Source organism: Danio rerio, chromosome 17 (assembly GCF_049306965.1).
Source record: "Danio rerio strain Tuebingen ecotype United States chromosome 17, GRCz12tu, whole genome shotgun sequence".
Taxonomy (NCBI): Eukaryota; Metazoa; Chordata; class Actinopteri; order Cypriniformes; family Danionidae; genus Danio; species Danio rerio.
The window spans coordinates 18,926,661-18,944,780 of record NC_133192.1 but is presented as its reverse complement, the minus strand read 5'-3'; the positions used below and the strand labels follow the sequence as shown (position 1 = coordinate 18,944,780).

General features: G+C 35.9%; 1 protein-coding gene and 1 long non-coding RNA gene across 10 annotated transcripts in view; one reads left to right on the top strand and one right to left on the bottom strand.

The window, feature by feature from the left end:
• adck1 (aarF domain containing kinase 1) overlaps window positions 1-18,120 on the top strand; it is a 267,173-nt gene that overhangs the window by 82,467 nt on the left and 166,586 nt on the right.
• Window positions 161-7,299, bottom strand: LOC137488086 (uncharacterized). Of its 2 annotated transcripts, XR_011006984.2 has the most exons (7): window positions 5,675-6,237; window positions 4,362-4,708; window positions 3,929-4,046; window positions 2,844-2,970; window positions 2,581-2,666; window positions 2,206-2,248; window positions 1,672-2,108 (listed from the first exon to the last, which is right to left on the bottom strand). It is a non-coding gene; the product is annotated as an uncharacterized lncRNA (long non-coding RNA). The 2 variants fall into 2 exon arrangements; XR_012393312.1 differs by lacking the exons at window positions 1,672-2,108; window positions 2,206-2,248; window positions 2,581-2,666; ... (1 more) ...; window positions 4,362-4,708; window positions 5,675-6,237 and adding exons at window positions 161-574; window positions 672-714; window positions 1,041-1,126; window positions 6,824-6,932; window positions 7,253-7,299.

Sequence of the window (18,120 nt, the reverse complement as noted above, 5' to 3'; positions counted from 1 at the left end):
AATATGGTAAAAAGGTCAAATAGACTGTAAATTACAATATAAAAAACATTTTATTTGAAAACATTCACCACTTCAACCATTCATCCAGTTTTTAAAATGCAACAATATCAAATATGCTTTAAATGTTTTATTAGTACAAACAGTATCAACAAAATATGTATGACCAGTGCTCAAAAAGGCTGTTTCAGTCCTTTGGTCCAAACTTGATGTTTCATCAGAGCCATTTGAAAGTTCAATATAGCGTCACTCATAGTTTTCTTCTGAACGCATAGTTTTCTTCTGAAATTACATTTTAAACAACTTGGCATGCAAATCTTTCACTTCTGGTGTTTCCTTGGTCCTCCATATCAAACACAGCAGTTTAAATAAAGGTACAAATGCTGTAAACTTGTGTGAAAACAAACTGGAGCTAGGAAATCTCATCAAGCATGTCCTGTGAATGAAGTGCTTCCCAGCCACAGGATGACCTTTATATCCATGACGATGTAGCAGCTGCTGATCGCTCGTCTGGTGGTTCCTGATGCACGGATATAGGGTGATGCTCATCTAAGAACTCTTCAAGACTCCAGCATGACTAAGAAAAATGTTTGAAAACAAATTGCAATCAAATTCTATGATATATTTAAAAGAACATTTAAAGTAAATAAAACATTCAAGAAATCTAAACTCACCTTTTGAAAATCTTCATGATGATCCACAACTTGACTCTCCCAGCTGGTTGAGGTGACAGGATTTGGAAAAGTAGAAAAAAACACATACATCACTGTTGGATCTCCAAAAACAATTAGGTTAACCACTATGGCTAGAACTGGAAAAACAGGCAGCTGTCTGTCCAGAATCCTGAATTTAACACAACACTTGGAGCAAAATTTAGAGGAGCTTAAATCTTTTATATCATTTAGTGATGCTGACTTCCCCAAAATATTGGCCACAGTGTAAAAAATATTCATAAACTTACAGTTTTCTGTAAGCGTGTGCGTGCATGTGTGTGTGCGTGTGTGTGTGTGTGTGTGTGTGTGCGTGCGTGCGTGTTTCTTTACCAGATTCAACTTGTTAGGCCCTTTCAGGTCCAGTATTGATGCCACCTTTCCTGGAGTCTAGCAGATGTTTCAGGTCCAAATATAATCTAAAATATTAGGATAAGCAGAAGAGGAAAAGTGCAAAGCAGAGCAAAACATTATTTAAGTAACAGTTCACCCACATTACAAAACTTATCACCTTCATGTCATTTGTTATTCTCTAATGCTCTAATACCCTCTCAGCTTGTGAAACAAATACAGAACTTTATTAAACATACCTTCATTATTATCACCACATATGACCAAGAACACAGCAAAATATGGGGCACCAAAACAACTCTATGGGTGTTAATTTCAACACTTTGAAAGTGTCTCATGGGGTCCACTCAAAACAGACTTAAATCAACACTTTCAAAAGGGTTGGCACATTGACACCGAAGTAAGGGTTAATTTTAACTCAGGGCAGAGTTAAAAAATGTAACTATATTTAACACCACCTGGTGTAATATATTGTTATTTTATTCAACTCTCTTGAGTGTAAATATGGTAAAAAGGTCAAATAGACTGTAAATTACAAAATAAAAAACATTTTATTTGAAAACATTCACAACTTCAACAATTCATTCAATTTTTAAAATGCAACAATGTCAAATATGCTTTAAATGTTTTATTAGTACAGACAGTATCAACAAAATATGATGTCCAAACTTGATGTTTCATCAGAGCAATTTGAAAGTTCAATATAGCGTCACTCATAGTTTTCTTCTGAACTCATAGTTTTCTTCTGAAATTACATTTTAAACAACTTGGCTTGCAAATCTTTCACTTCGGGTGTTTCCTTGGTCCTCCATATCAAACACAGCAGTTTAAATGAAGGTATAAATGCTGTAAACTTGTGTGAAAACAAACTGGAGCTAGGAAATCTCATCAAGCATGTCCTGTGAAAGATGTGCTTCCCAGCCACAGGATGACCTTTTTATCCATGACGATGTACAGTAGTAGCTGCTGATCGCTCGTCTGGTGGTTCCTGATGCACGGATATACTGTAGGGTGATGCTCATCTAAGAACTCTTCAAGACTCCAGTATGACTAAGAAAAATGTTTGAAAACAAATTGCAATCAAATTCTATGATATATTTAAAAGAACATTTAAAGTAAATAAAACATTCAAGAAATCTAAACTCACCTTTTGAAAATCTTCATGATGATCCACAACTTGACTGTCCCAGCTGGTTGAGGTGACAGGATATGGAAAAGTAGAAAAAACACATATATCACTGTTGGATCTCCAAAAACAATTAGGTTAACCACTATGACTAGAACTGGAAAAACAGGCAGCTGTCTGTCCAGAATCCTGAATTTAACACAACACTTGGAGCAAAATTTAGAGGAGCTTAAAATCTTTTATATCATTTAGTGATGCTGACTTCCCCAAAATATTGGCCACAGTGTAAAAAATATTCATAAACTTACAGTTTTCTGTAAGCGTGTGCGTGCGTGTGTGTGTGTGTGTGTGTGTGTGTGTGTGTGTGTGTGTGTGTGTGTGTGCGTGTTTCTTTACCAGATTCAACTTGTTAGGCCCTTTCAAGTCCAGTATTGACGCCACCTTTACTGGAGTCTAGCAGATGTTTCAGGTCCAAATATAATCTAAAATATTAGGATAAGCAGAAGAAGAAAAGGTGCAAAGCAAAGAGCAAAACATTATTTAAGTAACAGTTCACCCACAATACAAAACTTATCACCTTCATGTCATTTGTTATTCTTTAATGCTCTAATACCCTCTCAGCTTATTGTAAAACAAATACAGAACTTTATCAAACATACCTTCATTATTATCACCACATATGACCAAGAAGGTGTGCTTGGTCATTTCACCAACTCTGGAAATACACCATCCGTCTCTAATCAGCCACCGTCACAGGGTCTTGTGTTATTGTATAGAGAACTGTGGCTGTTAAAAAACAACAACACATTAGTATCTAACACATATGCATAACCTTCAGATAAAAAAAGAGAGATGAACATCACAAAGTATGCCTCACACATTTTCACATATCTTTTGATTCAGATGTTGATTATTGATAATAAATCTACAAATCAAACCTGTATCATCATTAGGCTGCTCAAATATGAATCAGTTGATTAATTTTACAGACAGGTGGCTTTTTACAACGCACTAATAAAACGGAAATGTTGTGTACAGTACATGCTAAGTTTAGCCTATAGTTTTAAGCACAACATCATGCGGGAGAAAAAGCTTGACTAAGATGTTCCTGACTACAGAAATAGCCTAACTTACTAACGTCAGACATCCCGAGTTGAAGAAAGTCATTTTCGGGGGATACAGAGTTGATTTGCGGGAGGTAGCGGGAGAGATGAGTACCTAAAGAGCAATGGGATGAGTTGCGCGCGACGTACCTGAAGAGCGGTGGGGGTGACTTGTGCGCGACGTACCTGAAGAGCTGGGAGGGATGCGGTGGAGAGGGGCGTGCAAAGTGTTTAATGACCGGGCGGGAGACGCGCGATTTCCGGGAGATTATCATTCATTTGCGGGCATCTACTTGGGCATCTGGGAGTCTCTGTGCATTTGCGGGATAACGTTAACGTTAGTCCCGCAACTTCCGGGAGACTTCTGTAACGTTAAATGTCTGATAAAGTGCAAACGCGGTCATTTAAAGACATTAATGTTAACATTCCGACTTTAATGGTTGTCAACACTTAATATAATTCAAGCGTACGTTATCACACGAGTCTAAGTTATGGACTAACGGTATATGGACGGCCACGAATGAACCAGTTTAAAAGGGCCGCGGTGTTTAAAATAACCAAATTAACGTACACGAATAACAAACAATCATTTGTTTCAGTCAGGAAGCCTTTTACAAGTAAGCATGTGTTCATTTACTCACCAGATATGTTTTAGAAACTCTCCAGAGCTTATGGAAACCGTCCTGTGTTGCCGTTAGCATCTGGGCAGAGTAAGTTAGGCTAACGTTAGGCGGCTCCGGGGATTCCCTCGCTAGTTTGCTTGGAATTAAAGGAGAAGAGTCGATTTTATTTTACAGATGGGTAACAACGCACAAAATGGCATTAAGCGTGACAGAAATGTGTTGAACATGTACATTTGATGTTTTTATGCACTATGTATGCGTGGGCATATTTAAACATTCTTGAAAAGAAGTCAATAGTAATGCAGTTAAGCTAGATACACAAACGACCATGAATGAACTGCAGAAGTTTAAAATTGTCACTCCATTCTAAAGTTATTAACTTAACATGTTTACAACTGTATTTCCTTAAAGAAAGTCAGTAAAATACCAACATTTAGGTAGTTTGACTCACCAGTTGCTGTTCTAAACCTCAGATGGAAAATGGCGTCTGGAAAATTCTTCAGTGACTGGGGCTGCATGAATTCCCGGATGTTGGAAATAACACCACCAAGTGTTGAAAAGATAACTCCTTGATTTCGCACTGAATAAAATCAATTCTAACTCTTATTATATTCATTTATCAAAATCTAACTCTTTAACGTCAACACTTTACTCTCAAATGCTTCAACACCGAGAATTTAACTCTGATGAATTTGCTGTGAAGGTGTGCTTGGTCATTTCACCAACTCTGGAAATACACCATCCGTCTCTAATCAGCCACCGTCACAGGGTCTTGTGTTATTGTATAGAGAACTGTGGCTGTTAAAAAACAACAACACATTAGTATCTAACACATATGCATAACCTTCAGATAAAAGAGAGATAAACATCACAAAGTATGCCTCACACTTTTTCAGATATCTTTTGATTCAGATGTTGATTATTGATAATAAATCTACAAATGAAACCTGTATCATCATTAGGCTGCTCAAATATGAATCAGTTGATTAATTTTACAGACAGGTGGCTGTTTACAACGCACTAAATTGTCTTTAATAAAACGGAAATGTTGTGTACAGTACATGCTAAGTTTAGCCTATAGTTTTAAGCACAATATCATGTGGGAGAAAAAGCTTGACTAAGATGTTCCTGACTACAGAAATAGCCTAACTTACTAACGTCAGACATCCCGAATTGGGAAAATTCATTTTCGGGGGATACAGAGTTGATTTGCGGGAGGTAGCGGGAGAGATGAGTACCTGAAGAGCAATGAGATAAGTTGCGCGCGACGTACCTAAAGAGCGGTGGGGGTGACTTGCGCGCGACGTACCTGAAGAGCTGGAAGGGATGCGGTGGAGAGGGGTGTGCAAAGTGTTTAATGACCGGGCGGGAGACGCGCGATTTCCAGGAGATTATCATTCATTTGCGGGCATCTACTTGGGCATCTGGGAGTCTCTGTGCATTTGCGGGATAACGTTAACGTTAGTCCCGCAACTTCCGGGAGACTTCTGTAACGTCAAATGTCTGATAAAGTGCAAACGCGGTCATTTAAAGACATTAATGTTAACATTCCGACTTTAATGGTTGTCAACACTTAATATAATTCAAGCGTAACTGTTACGTTATCACACGAGTCTATGGACTAACGTTATATGGACGGCCACGAATGAACCAGTTTAAAAGGGCCGCGGTATTTAAAATAACCAAATTAACCTACACGAATAACAAACAATCATATGTTTCAGTCAGGAAACCTTTTACAAGTAAGCATGTTCATTTACTCACCAGGGGCCTCATGTACGAAGACTTGCGTGGAAATCTTACTAAAACATTGCGTACGCACAAAGCTGTAAATGTGCGTACGCAGAAAAAAATTCAGATGTATGAAACACTGCGTACGCCAAATCTCACGCATATTCTTTTGTACATCTTAATGAACGTGATACTGAGCGCAACATGCACGAGCGCAAAACCCCTCCCTGCCTCCTCCCCCGTATGAATATGCTAATGACTATGCTAATGGCAAAACCCAACGAAAAAGCAAAGGCAAAAGCAAGCAAGAAGAGAAACTTTGAACAGAATGTGAATTGGAGGTGCTGCTTTCGGAGGTAGACCGGAGAAAAGCGGTGTTATTTGCAAGTTTGTTCTCCGGAATTAACAACAAAAGAAAAAAATAGAGTGGGAGAGTTTAGCTGATCCGGTTAACACAGTTGGGTCTGAACATCGCACTGAGTGCATTAAAAAAGGAAATAGTGTGGTTTATATTTGTAAAATGTTGCAACACTTGCAACAGTCTCAGTGGCGCGCTCCTAAGACGCATGTCATCATGTTTTGACACGTTCGAGCATGAACTCGGCTCGAATCCAGCGTCTGATTAACTCTTTCTTGTTTTTTCCCCCGCTACAAATCAGATTTTGCCTTCTATTTATTACGAGAAAGACAAGTAGGAATCATCAATAAGTTTGTGCATCATATTTTATTTGCACATTTATTGAATGGAAATGTTTCTGATTCACGAATGCAAATTCATCTTCAGATGGTGCCTTTATAGCAATGTGCGTGCAGTAGATAGCTCAGATTACATTGGGAAAACAGCCGACTGCTGCAAATTGTGCTTTAATGTTTAGCTGCTCAACTGTATGGTATGGAAATCTTATTTACCTGCTAGATCGATGAACCCGTCTCATACAGCTGCCATTGCAAGGCTCAGTCACTTTGTAAAGTGCAATTTAACACAACTGCTTCTAGGAGTCGCCAATGGAAATAAAACAGACACGCACAAAAAATGTGCGTACGCCTGCCAGAAAGCTGCCGTGAACCTGCGCACATTCCCACGTTCAGTTCATTGTTAGTAAATCCAAACGTGAGCGAATCTGAGCGTGAAACCTGGCGTACGCAAAGTTTTTGTGCGTACGCAGCGTTGATACATGAGGCCCCAGATATGTTTTAGAAACTTTCCTGAGCTTATGGAAACCGTCCTGTGTTGCCGTTAGCATCCGGGCAGAGTAGGCTAGGCGGTTCCGGGGATTCCCTCGCTAGTTTGCTTCGAATTAAAGGAGAAGTGTCGATTTTATTTTACAGATGGGTAACAACGCACAAAATAGCATTAAGCGTGACAGAAATGTGTTGAACATGTACATTTGATGTTTTTATGCACTATGTATGCGTGAGCATATATAAAAACATTCTTGAAAAGAAGTCAATAGTAATGCAGTTAAGCTAGATACACAAACGACCATGAATGAACCGCAGAAGATTAAAATTGTCACTCCATTCTAAAGTTATTAACTTAACAATATGTTTACAACTGTATTTCCTTAAAGAAAGTCAGTAAAATACCAACATTTAGGTAGTTTGACTCACCAGTTGCTGTTCTAAACCTCAGATGGAAAATGGCGTCTGGAAAATTCTTCAGTGACTAGGGCTGCATGAATTCCCGGATGTTGGAAATAACACCACCAAGTGTTGAAAAGATAACTCCTTGATTTCGCATTCAATAAAATCAATTTTAACTCTTATTATATTCATTTATCAAAATCTAACTCTTTAACGTCAACACTTTACTCTGAAATGCTTCAACACCGAGAATTTAACTCTGATGAATTTGCTGTGTATGAGATTTAAACCCACGTCTGTTTGTTTGTGCTTTATTGACTCAACTAATACAAATAAAATCTTGTTTAGTGTAGTGTAATGCAGTTCAGTTTAGTTTTTTTAGTTTTTTTATTTTGTTTTGTTGATTTAATTAAATTGTATTTTAACACTGTTTGATATATTTACATTTCAGTTTAATTTGTAGTAACTTAGCTTTATTTAAAAAATTTAATTTTATCAATTATTTTCATGAATATTGTTTCATAATTCTAGCCTTTTGCTCATTTAAAGAGATACATTGTATGAGATTTAAACCCACGACTGTTAGTGCTTTATTGTCTCAACTAATACAAATGATATCTTTTAGTTTAGTTTAGTTTTTATGTTATTTTATTTTGTGTTTTGTTTTATAATGTATTGTTTTGTTGATTTAATGACATTGTATTTTATCACAATTTTGATATTTTTACATTTTAGTTTAATTTGTAGTAATTTAGTTTTATTAAACTACAATTAAACTTTTATTAAGTTTAATTGTATTATTTATTTTAATAAATAGTGTTTCATAATCACAGGGTTTTTCTAATTTGAAGAGATACATTGTATGTGATTTAAACCCACTTTGTTTGTGCTTTATTGACTCAACTAATACAAATAATATCTTTTAGTTTAGATCAGTTGTCACCAAACTTGTTCCTGGAGGGCCGGTGTCCTGCAAGTTTTAGCTCCAACCCTAATCAAACACACCTGAACAAGCCAATCAAGCTCTTACTAGGTATACTTGAAACACCCAGGCAGGTGTGTTGAGGCAAGTTGGAGCTAAACCCTGCAGGGACACCGGCCCTCCAGGACCGTGATTGGTGACCCCTGGTTTAGATTTTTGTTATTTTGTTTTGTTTTGTTGATTTAATTAAATAGTATTTTAACACAATTTGATATTTTTACATTTTAATATTTTGCTGTAATTTAGTTTTATTTTAAATGTTATTTTATTATTTATTTTTGTAAACATTTTTGCATACAATAAGCATAGGTTTTTGCTCATTTAAAGTAATAAATTGTATTGATTTAAACCCACTTTGTGCTTTATTGACTCAACTAATACAAATAATATCGTTTAGTTTAGTTTTTATGTTATTTTATTTTGTGTTTTGTTTTGTTATTTATTGTTTTGTTGGTTTAATTAAATTGTATTTTAAGACAATTTGATATTTTTACATTTCAGTTTAATTTGTAGTAAGTAAAAAATAAGCTTTTTGCTCATTTAAACAGATACATTGTTTGTGATTCAATTCTGTATGCATGTGCAGTTTCCACTCAATTGTACCAAGTTATTTTCATTTTATTTATTTATTTATTTTAACTTTATTTAATTAAAAATAATAATTTATGTATTAAAATTAACTTGTCAATTGTGTTGATTTAATAACACTTTATTGTATTTGATTTGTATTCAGTTTGTTTGGTTTATATATTTATTTATTTATTTTCATAAATTTAGTAATGTCGGTGTAATAATTTAGCAATAAAACTAATGGTTACAGTTTTTTTTTTTTTTTTTTTTGCTTTCTTCAAAATATCTTAATTTGTGTTTAGCTGAAGAAGAAATTTATAAAGCTTTGGAATCACTTGAGGGTGAGCAAATAGTTCATACAATTTTTTGGGTGAACTATCCCTTGCCAGAACCAGACAATTACTTTGGAAGGGAACCAAGACCCATCTTCTCTGAGGTCTTGTTCAGACAAACACTTCATCTTAAAGTTCCACACCCAGAATAGAAAAGGAAAAGAAAGCTAATATGACAGAAAGTGTATTGATTTGACTCACAGAGCATTCAGTAATGAAGTGTGGGATTGCATAATTCAAGCCCTTTTGCTGCAGATGTAATTTGCGATGTCTGTTTTTATTAAATGAATGCGATGTAGTCGCTGCTAATGGCGAGTTATTCTTGAGGGCTGTGGCGGCTGTAGGCGATCAGGTTCTGCTGTCTGTTTCAAGTGCTTTTCTGAACGTCTCTGCATGCTTTTATCACAACTGGACACTAAGGAATGTGAGCTTGTGTTTGAAAATTACACAAAGGTCACGATTCGCACCCCAAAGTCATAAGCAAGTAATACAATATAATGAATAATGAAAATCAATTCCAAAACCAGTTATCATATTTTGTAATAATGTGTGAAATTGTTCGCATTATAAGAGATTTGATCATGTTTTATCGTGCATCAGATACATTTTTACAAATGTGTTTTTTGTATACAGCAGTGACATTTCTAGCTTAAATGTTACCCTGGGCAAACCACCCCATAATTTATTAAAAAATCATTATTAATATTATTATTATTCTCACAGCAAGAAGGACGCTGGTTAGAGTCCCGGCAGGGCCCATTCGGCATTTCGAGTCAGAGTTTGCATGTTCTCCCTTTGTTGGCGTGGGTTTCCTCCGAGTGCTCTGGTTTCCCCCACAGTCCAAACACATGTGCTATAGGTGCATTAAATTAAATCGACCCTAGTGTATGAGTTTGTGTGAGTGTAAGAGTAAATGAGTGTTTTCTAGTACTTGGATGCGGCTAGAAAGACATCCGTTGCATAAAACTAATGCTGGAGTAGTTGGCGGTTCATTCTGCTGTGACGACCCAAGATAAATTAGAATAGGAATGGTTTTCTGTGCACATGCGTCAGTTTGCTTTTACCAGCGGTGTTACAGTTGCACATTAAGAATAACAAACTTGCGCATGCAAAAGACTCAAATGTGAATGACCCCTTACGTCTTTATTCTGGGATAACCACTCTAAATGAATACACTTGCGTAAAGCAAATCATATCTCAAAGCTTACTGGGGCCCAGATGATTTTACACGTTTTTTATTATTTTTTTTTTTTGTCTTAGTTTTTTTGCACCATCTCCCTATGTTGCCACCCTGGGTAATCGCCCACATTGTCCATGCCTAAATCTGCCACTGGTATACAGTATGTAGAAAGCATAATATATTTGTGGTAGAAAGAAAATGTTAAAATATGAATTAAATAATGTTTTTTTTTTGGTTATTTTTTGGATACATTCTTTTACACTGCTCAACCAACCATTATTTCATTCATATTTTATTAAATGTGTGTGCACATGAGCAATATACAGTTGCAATCAGAATTACTAGCCCCCTTTTGTAATTATTTTTCTTTCTTAAATATTTTTAAATATTTCCCAAATGATGCTTTTACAGTATGTCTGATAATATTTATTTCTTCTGGAGAAAGTCTTATTTGTTTGATTTCGGCTAGAATAAAAGCAGTTTTAAATTTTTTATAAACCATTTTAAGGTCAAAATTATCAGCCCCTTTAAACTATATATATTTTTTGATAGTCTACAGAACAAACCATCGTTACCCTAAACTGGCAATTACCCTAAACTGCCTAGTTACCTCAATTAACCTAGTTAAGCCTTTAAATGTCACTTTAAACTGTATAAAAGTGTCTTGAAAAATATCTAGTCATATATTATTTACTTTCATCATGGCAAAGAAAAAATAAATCAGTTATTAGAAATGAGTTATTAAAACTATTATGTTTAGAAATGTGTTGAAATAATCTTCTCTCCGTTAAACTGAAATTGGGGAAAAAAATAAACGGGAGATAATTCAGGTTGCAACTGTATATGTATATACACACAGATACATACAGGATATGCACATTTACATTTGATAAATTAGTTTAATTTTCTTTTATATAATGTTAAGTATGTTGTTGTAATTATTTAATCTAATAATTATGGTAAATAATTGTAATTTGAAATAACACAAATGTGTGGGAATTGTAGTTATGAGTAGTAATGAGTGTAGTTGTTCAATCGTTAATTTTCCTTCAGCAGTCACTTTATTCATCATTCATGCTACAAAGCGGATGCCCTTCCAGCTGCAACCCAGTGCTGGGAAACACCCATGCACACTCACATTCATACACATCCACTACGGCCAATTTAGTTTATTCAATTCACCTATAGCGCTTGTCTTTGGACTGTGGGGGAAACCGAAGCACCCGGAAGAAACCCACGCGAACACGGAGAGAACATACAAACTCCACACAGAAATGCCAACTGACCCAGCCAAGGCTTGAACAAGTGACCTTCTTGCTGTGAGGCAAAAGTACTAGCCACTGAGCCACCATGTAACCCAGGATTGTAGTTATCTATCATATAAAAATAAATTATTATGGATTATAGAAGTTCCATAATAATGTTACAGCAATTTTTTTAGACTTATTCTCATTTAAATTTATATTGATTACCACTATACAAATGAGAAGTTTCAAGTTTCAAAGCTTCAATACCCAAACATATACATATATCATTCATTCTTGTCGGCTTAGTCCGGGGTCGCCACAGTGAAATGAACCACCAACTTATTCAGCAAGTTTGTATGCAGCGGATGCCCTTCCAGCCGCAACCCATCTCTGGAAAAGATCCACACACACATTCACACACACTCATACACTACAGACAATTTAGCTTACCCAATTCACCTGTACCACATGTCTTTGGACTGTGGGGGAAACCGGAGCACCCTGAGGAAACCCACACAAACGCAGGGAGCACATGCAAACTCCACACAGAAACGCCAACTGAGCCGAGGCTCGAACCAGCAACCCAGCGACCTTCTTGCTGTGAGGCAACATCACTACCTACTGCGCCACTGCTTCGCCACAGACACACATATATATATATATATATATATATATATATATATATATATATATATATATATATATATATATATATATATATATATATATATATATATATATATATATATATATATATATATATATATATATATATATATATATATATATATATATATATATTATTATTATTATTATTATTCTATTTTTATTGAACATTTTGATTTTGAACAAAGCCCGAGATCTACCCAACAAAAAGTGTAAAATAAAATAAAAACAGTAATATTTTAATAATAAGTACAAAATCAGGTTTAAAACATAAATCATACAGTCTTATATTTAACCAAAATTGTACAGTTTTTTTACTGGCACCTTTTATTTTGGCTGTGGTGTATTCCAAACTAATAATGTCCATTAGATAGTTCACCTGAACATATTTTTGATAAATAACTAAAAAAAGACTATTAATGTTTATAAGCCAACCTAATGTGTTACCAACCTAATAAATATGACCCTCTGCAAGCGCTCCCTTGTGTATTTATTTCAGACTTTGCCATTTGACCTCCTCTTATCATTTTAATCAGGGCTAATCTTTCTTTGGCCAAATAGGCCAGTTAACCTTATGACTAAGAACCCACTGTTGCTTGTCAGGAATAATAGCGAGCTCATTTGAATCCATTGAAGTCCCACCAGGCGGAAAAAAGCTGAAGTTGGAAAGGGAGCTTCACAGCATGGCCATAAATTTAGGTGTTGAAGACATGCTAGTAGTCCCAAAGTTAAAAGACCATTGACAAACGCCTGCCAATATTTCCAGCGCTCGCACTGTGAGTAAACAGAAGCATCGAACACATGATTTTGTGTTCAACAGCACGCCGCACAAAGCAGATGTGTAAATTGTAAGGGTAATTTGTGTTTGTTTTACGTCTGTCAAGAGTGAGATACACTCCTCCATTCGTTGCTAAAGGGCTAAGTGCATCTCTGTTTTACTCGGGCAATTCATTACTTTATGCTAATTTGTTGCTAGCACCAGGAGCTAGCCAAACAGACCCCACAGCCCTCCATCTGGCCAGGCAATTTCAAACTGAGATGTGGCGGCGGTAGGTGCTGCTCGCCGAGGTGGGGGGAAAAGATGAATAAGAGGGGCTTTTTAATGGTCTAGTGTGCATTTATTGACTGCTGGGAATTTTCTGAGATTGGGCAGCCGCTAAATTGCCTGCTCCCTCCGAGTTATTCATGAAGTCACAATGTAAAGCAATAATTGCACTGGCAATAGTAGATGCAATTTCTATGAACGCATGTCAGTCCACTTTGCTTACAAAAGGAGCGACTGGCTAAGCCCCCGTGTAATGATGGAAGTGCACAGAGCATCTTTTCTACACAAGCGAAAGTGATCGCAGAAGTGCTTTATAGCAGTCATTGTGTGGCTTTCCTCCCTGGCAAGGGTGTACAGACCTTTCATATACATGAAATCACTTTATTAAACAAGCTAAAGAGAGAAATGAGGAAGCTCACTGTTATTATTATTGTCATTTCTACTGGTATCTGTTGTCTGTCGGTTTAAAGTTGCTTTTGGTTGCTTGATCAATAGGGTTGTAATGCAGGATTCCGGCATTTTGGAGGTCATTGATTACTTGTGCTTTTACTACAAAAGCATGCTTGCTATATGAGAAAGAAGTCAATAAGACGCTTGCTTAGAATGAATGGCCTGGCAAACTGTAACACCATACCTGGCATTCTTTGAGGTGAAGTTTTTTACGTGGAGGATGTTTTTATTCATTCACAAGTTATCTTTGGATGTTTTTTTCTTCTGTTGTTTTATTTTACAGAGCTGAAATAGTTTTATTAAATAGTCTTACTTGTTTTAGGGCTACTCAATGCATTTTTTCAACGTCGATATCGCAATGTGCGTATCTGCAATAGTCACATCCTAAGATATGCAATGTTGAGTCTGAATTGCAGTTGACCCGGAGCTACACAACACGTGATTTTTTAGTTACTGTTTAATAATAGAATAAAAGTTTATCATTTGCATGTATTTTCAAGGCCTGTGACTGAGCACATCAGGAGTTTATAACATGTGGCCACAAACAATTAGGATGTAACAATTAATTGCATTTAATTATTTATACAAAATATATATAATTTATGCAAAATAAAATCTTACTTCGCACTGGAATTTGTCTTGTTTCTAGTCCAATATCAACATTTCAATCCAAAAACAAGATTGTTTTACTTACCCTAATGGCAGATCATATTTCTTGTTGTAAGGATTTTGGGATATTTCTTCTGAAGGTGAAAATAATACAATATGTTTACTTGATCTAAGAGTTCTTCCGATACTTGGACTAGAAACAAGATGATGAAAGCAAAGATAGCATTATAGGCACTATTATTAATGTACCTGAATAGTGTTAGACTCCCCAGAAAATTGCTAAATAGAGCTGTCCATCTTGTGAAACTATATAGTTCATTCATTCATTTTCTTTTCGGCTTAGTCTCTTTATAAACCTGGGGTCGCCACAGCGGGATGAACCTTTTTACGCAGCAGATGCCCTTTTAGCCACAACCCATCTCTGGGAAACAACCATACAAACTCCTACACACTCATACACTACGGACAATTTAGCCTACCCAATTCACCTGTACCGCATGTCTTTGGACTTTGGGGAAACCAGAGCACCCGGAGGAAACCCACGCAAACGCAGGGAGAACATGAAAACTCCACACAGAAACGTCAACTAATCCAGCCGAGGCTCGAACTAGTGACCTTCTTGCTGTGAGGCGACAGCACTACCTACTGCGCCACTGCGTCGCCTATCGCAGTAGTTATCAAGGAAAAATAAAATACCAGATTTTTCCGATATTTTACAGCACTAATTTTAAGTCTCTAAAGACTTTTTTTTTTGTTTTCTGTCATTCTTTTAGCAAGATGTTAGCTTTGCAGACAATCTTAAAGTGGTGGTTTTATAAGAAAATCATTATTTACAATAGTGAAAGTTTTACCCTTTAAGAAATAGCCTACTTTCTCCTACTTCTACTTTACAAGTCGTGAATGACGTGTGCCATGAAGGTAAAGGGATTTTATGCATGCTTATAACAACTGTCATGTTAGCAACTGCTTAAAACAAGTGTCATTCGCTCAGTTATGACATTTTAAATGCACATGACGTTGTTTATTATGACAACTTGACAAAATCAAATACGGTCTTTGTCTTCGTCATGACAACTTGACATTTTCAAGACAACATAACTTGTCATAAATCTATCATAAACATAATTGTCATGAGGCCATTATAAAAATGTCATAAATTTTATGGCAGCATAGATTTATTTTGTTTACCTTAACTACAGTGGTACAAGCTGTATTTGTCATTAAAATGTCATGAAATATTAATGAATATAATGACATTTATATTATTTGATTATTTGAGTAATGACACTTTCAATGAGACAGTTACATGACAAAAGCAGTTCGTCCACAAAAAAAAAATGATCAGAAAAATATTCATGACAAAATTATAATGGCCTCGTGACAATCATGTTTATGACAGATTTATGACAGGTTAGGTTGTCATGGTAATGTCAAGTTGTCATGATAAAGATAAAAACCCAGTTGTGATGTATTTGTTTATGTAAAGTTGTCATGACAAACAATGTCTTCTTTGCATTTAAAATGACGTACAGGCAAGCCCAAATGTATTCATACCCCTGGGGTATAGGCCCAACTGAAATCTTTGCGCACAGAATACCGCAGATTTTCTGCAAATTTCCCCAGATTTTTAGCCCATCATTAATTCGGTTTATTTACTTGAGTAAATGTGTGTAAATCTATATTTTTCCAGTTTTTAATTTAATTACAGTAATATTATTAACTAATGTGAAAATGTTCAACTTTTACTGTGACTTTTACTAGATATGTTTTATGACAAACTTGCTTTAAGCAAGTGAATCTAATTGCATATGCATTTCAAACATGAAATAAAAGTTAAAAAGATATATTTTTTAATTTAATATATTAAGGTTTTAGTTGAGATACTCCCTAAATATTTCCGCAGAAATCCGCAGATTTTTACCAACATTCTCAGCAGAAATAGCAAAAAACATCTGTAGATTCCGTCTGGCCCTAGGTATGAATAATTTCGGGCTTGACTGTAACTGAGTAAATGACACTTAATAACAGATGTCAAAAGCATGCATCAAATCTTATTTACCATTGAACTGAATTGAATTTTTATTTGACTGATTTTAGACAAGCTGTACAAAATACAGGCATTCCATACATTTTGAAATAAAAACTTCCAAGGACAAAACACAATAAAGCCCTGGGCTTGTTTTCTTTGTGGTCCTCGCTGTGAAAAAAACAAAGAATGGCTTCTAATACAGTTGATGCAAAAAACAAACAGTACCTCTACATTTTAAAACAGGAGCAAAATTATTCACAAATACATTTATTCCTTCATTTATTCATTATCTTTTTGGCTTAGTCCCTCTGACAATCAGGGTTCGCCACATCATTAGAATCATGCTTATGTTTATATTCATGCAAATTTATGTTGTCTTAATAATGTCAAGTTGTCATAACAAACAATGTCATCTTTACATTTAAAATAAGATACAGTCATAGCCCTGAGGTATGAATCATTTCGGGCTTGACTGTAACTGAGCAAATGACACTTAACAGATAGGCATGCACAAAGTCTCATTCACCATCATGACATGTGTCATGGTTATAAAGGTTTCATGACAGTCTTATGAACACTCTCTTTAAGTAATGTGTAAGATTTTATTTTTACTCCTATGGCTTTGAATTAAGACGCAGTGTGAGATTTACTCGTTTGATGCACCACATATATTTAATACATTCAATAATAAATAAACAGTCATATCATTTCAGTTCGTGACATAAAGAGAGTTTTATAGACCACGAATCCCAGAAACATCGTTCTGTCTATAATTAGAGTGTCTGGAATATTTATGCCACTGTTTGTTTTACAATAATAGCCTTTAGATTGTTTGCATTCCGTGTTGTGTTGTTTACCATGCACAGATCCACTTATTTATTTCTGCATTTATATTTTATTCATCTTCATATTTATTTGTTTATGCATTTAGTTGTCCCCGGCAATAAACTTTCCATCGTAAAATTTAAATAGTATTTCAATATTTTAAATTGCATCGTAAACCAAACTAAAATGTATTTACTTATCCTTGATGCCAAACTGCGGTTTGACTTGCCACTTTTGCCGTATTGATGCGCTGAGGTTAACAGTTCGTCTTGGCATGTCAAGTTTGTGACAGTATTGCTAATTCATGTTTCCTTTGATGTAAGACTGATCATTATTCTTTGGTGTTTTGTGCACAGTGAGAGCACGGACAGCATAAGAGGAACCTCTGCTGCCTCCCCATTAGTCCTCTGGCAATAACATGCTCTGATGATGGTCCTACAAAGCATTTTTCAAAGGCCATCTAATGGCTTCTGCCTGCTGCTGAAATATGTCATTAATGTCTGTGGCAATTACGAGAGTTGTCAGAGCTCCGGCTTTGTGCCGCTCTGTCTACGGATGAAAGGGTTGCGCGAAGAGAGAGAGAGAGAGAGAGAGAGGGATGAAGGGAGGGCTTTTGGGGAGGAGAAAGGGAACGGTAAAGGAGGTGACGGGGAGGTAGAGGGATTTGCTCTATTTGGGTATTAATTGTGCAGGGCCTGGTTTACCTTCACAGATGCAGAGAGGACACATGCCAAAAAAACTGCACTGTAAAAAAAAATTGAGGGTTCCACACAATTCAATTATGTTGTCCCAACACAAATCGATTAAGTTAAGTTAATATTTTCATGAAGTTTAAGTTCATCATCATCATCATCATTTTCTTGTCGGCTTAGTCTCTTTATTATTCCGGGGTCGCCACAGCGGAATGAACCGCCAACTTAGTTTTTACGCAGTGGGTGCCCTTCCAGCCGCAACCCATCT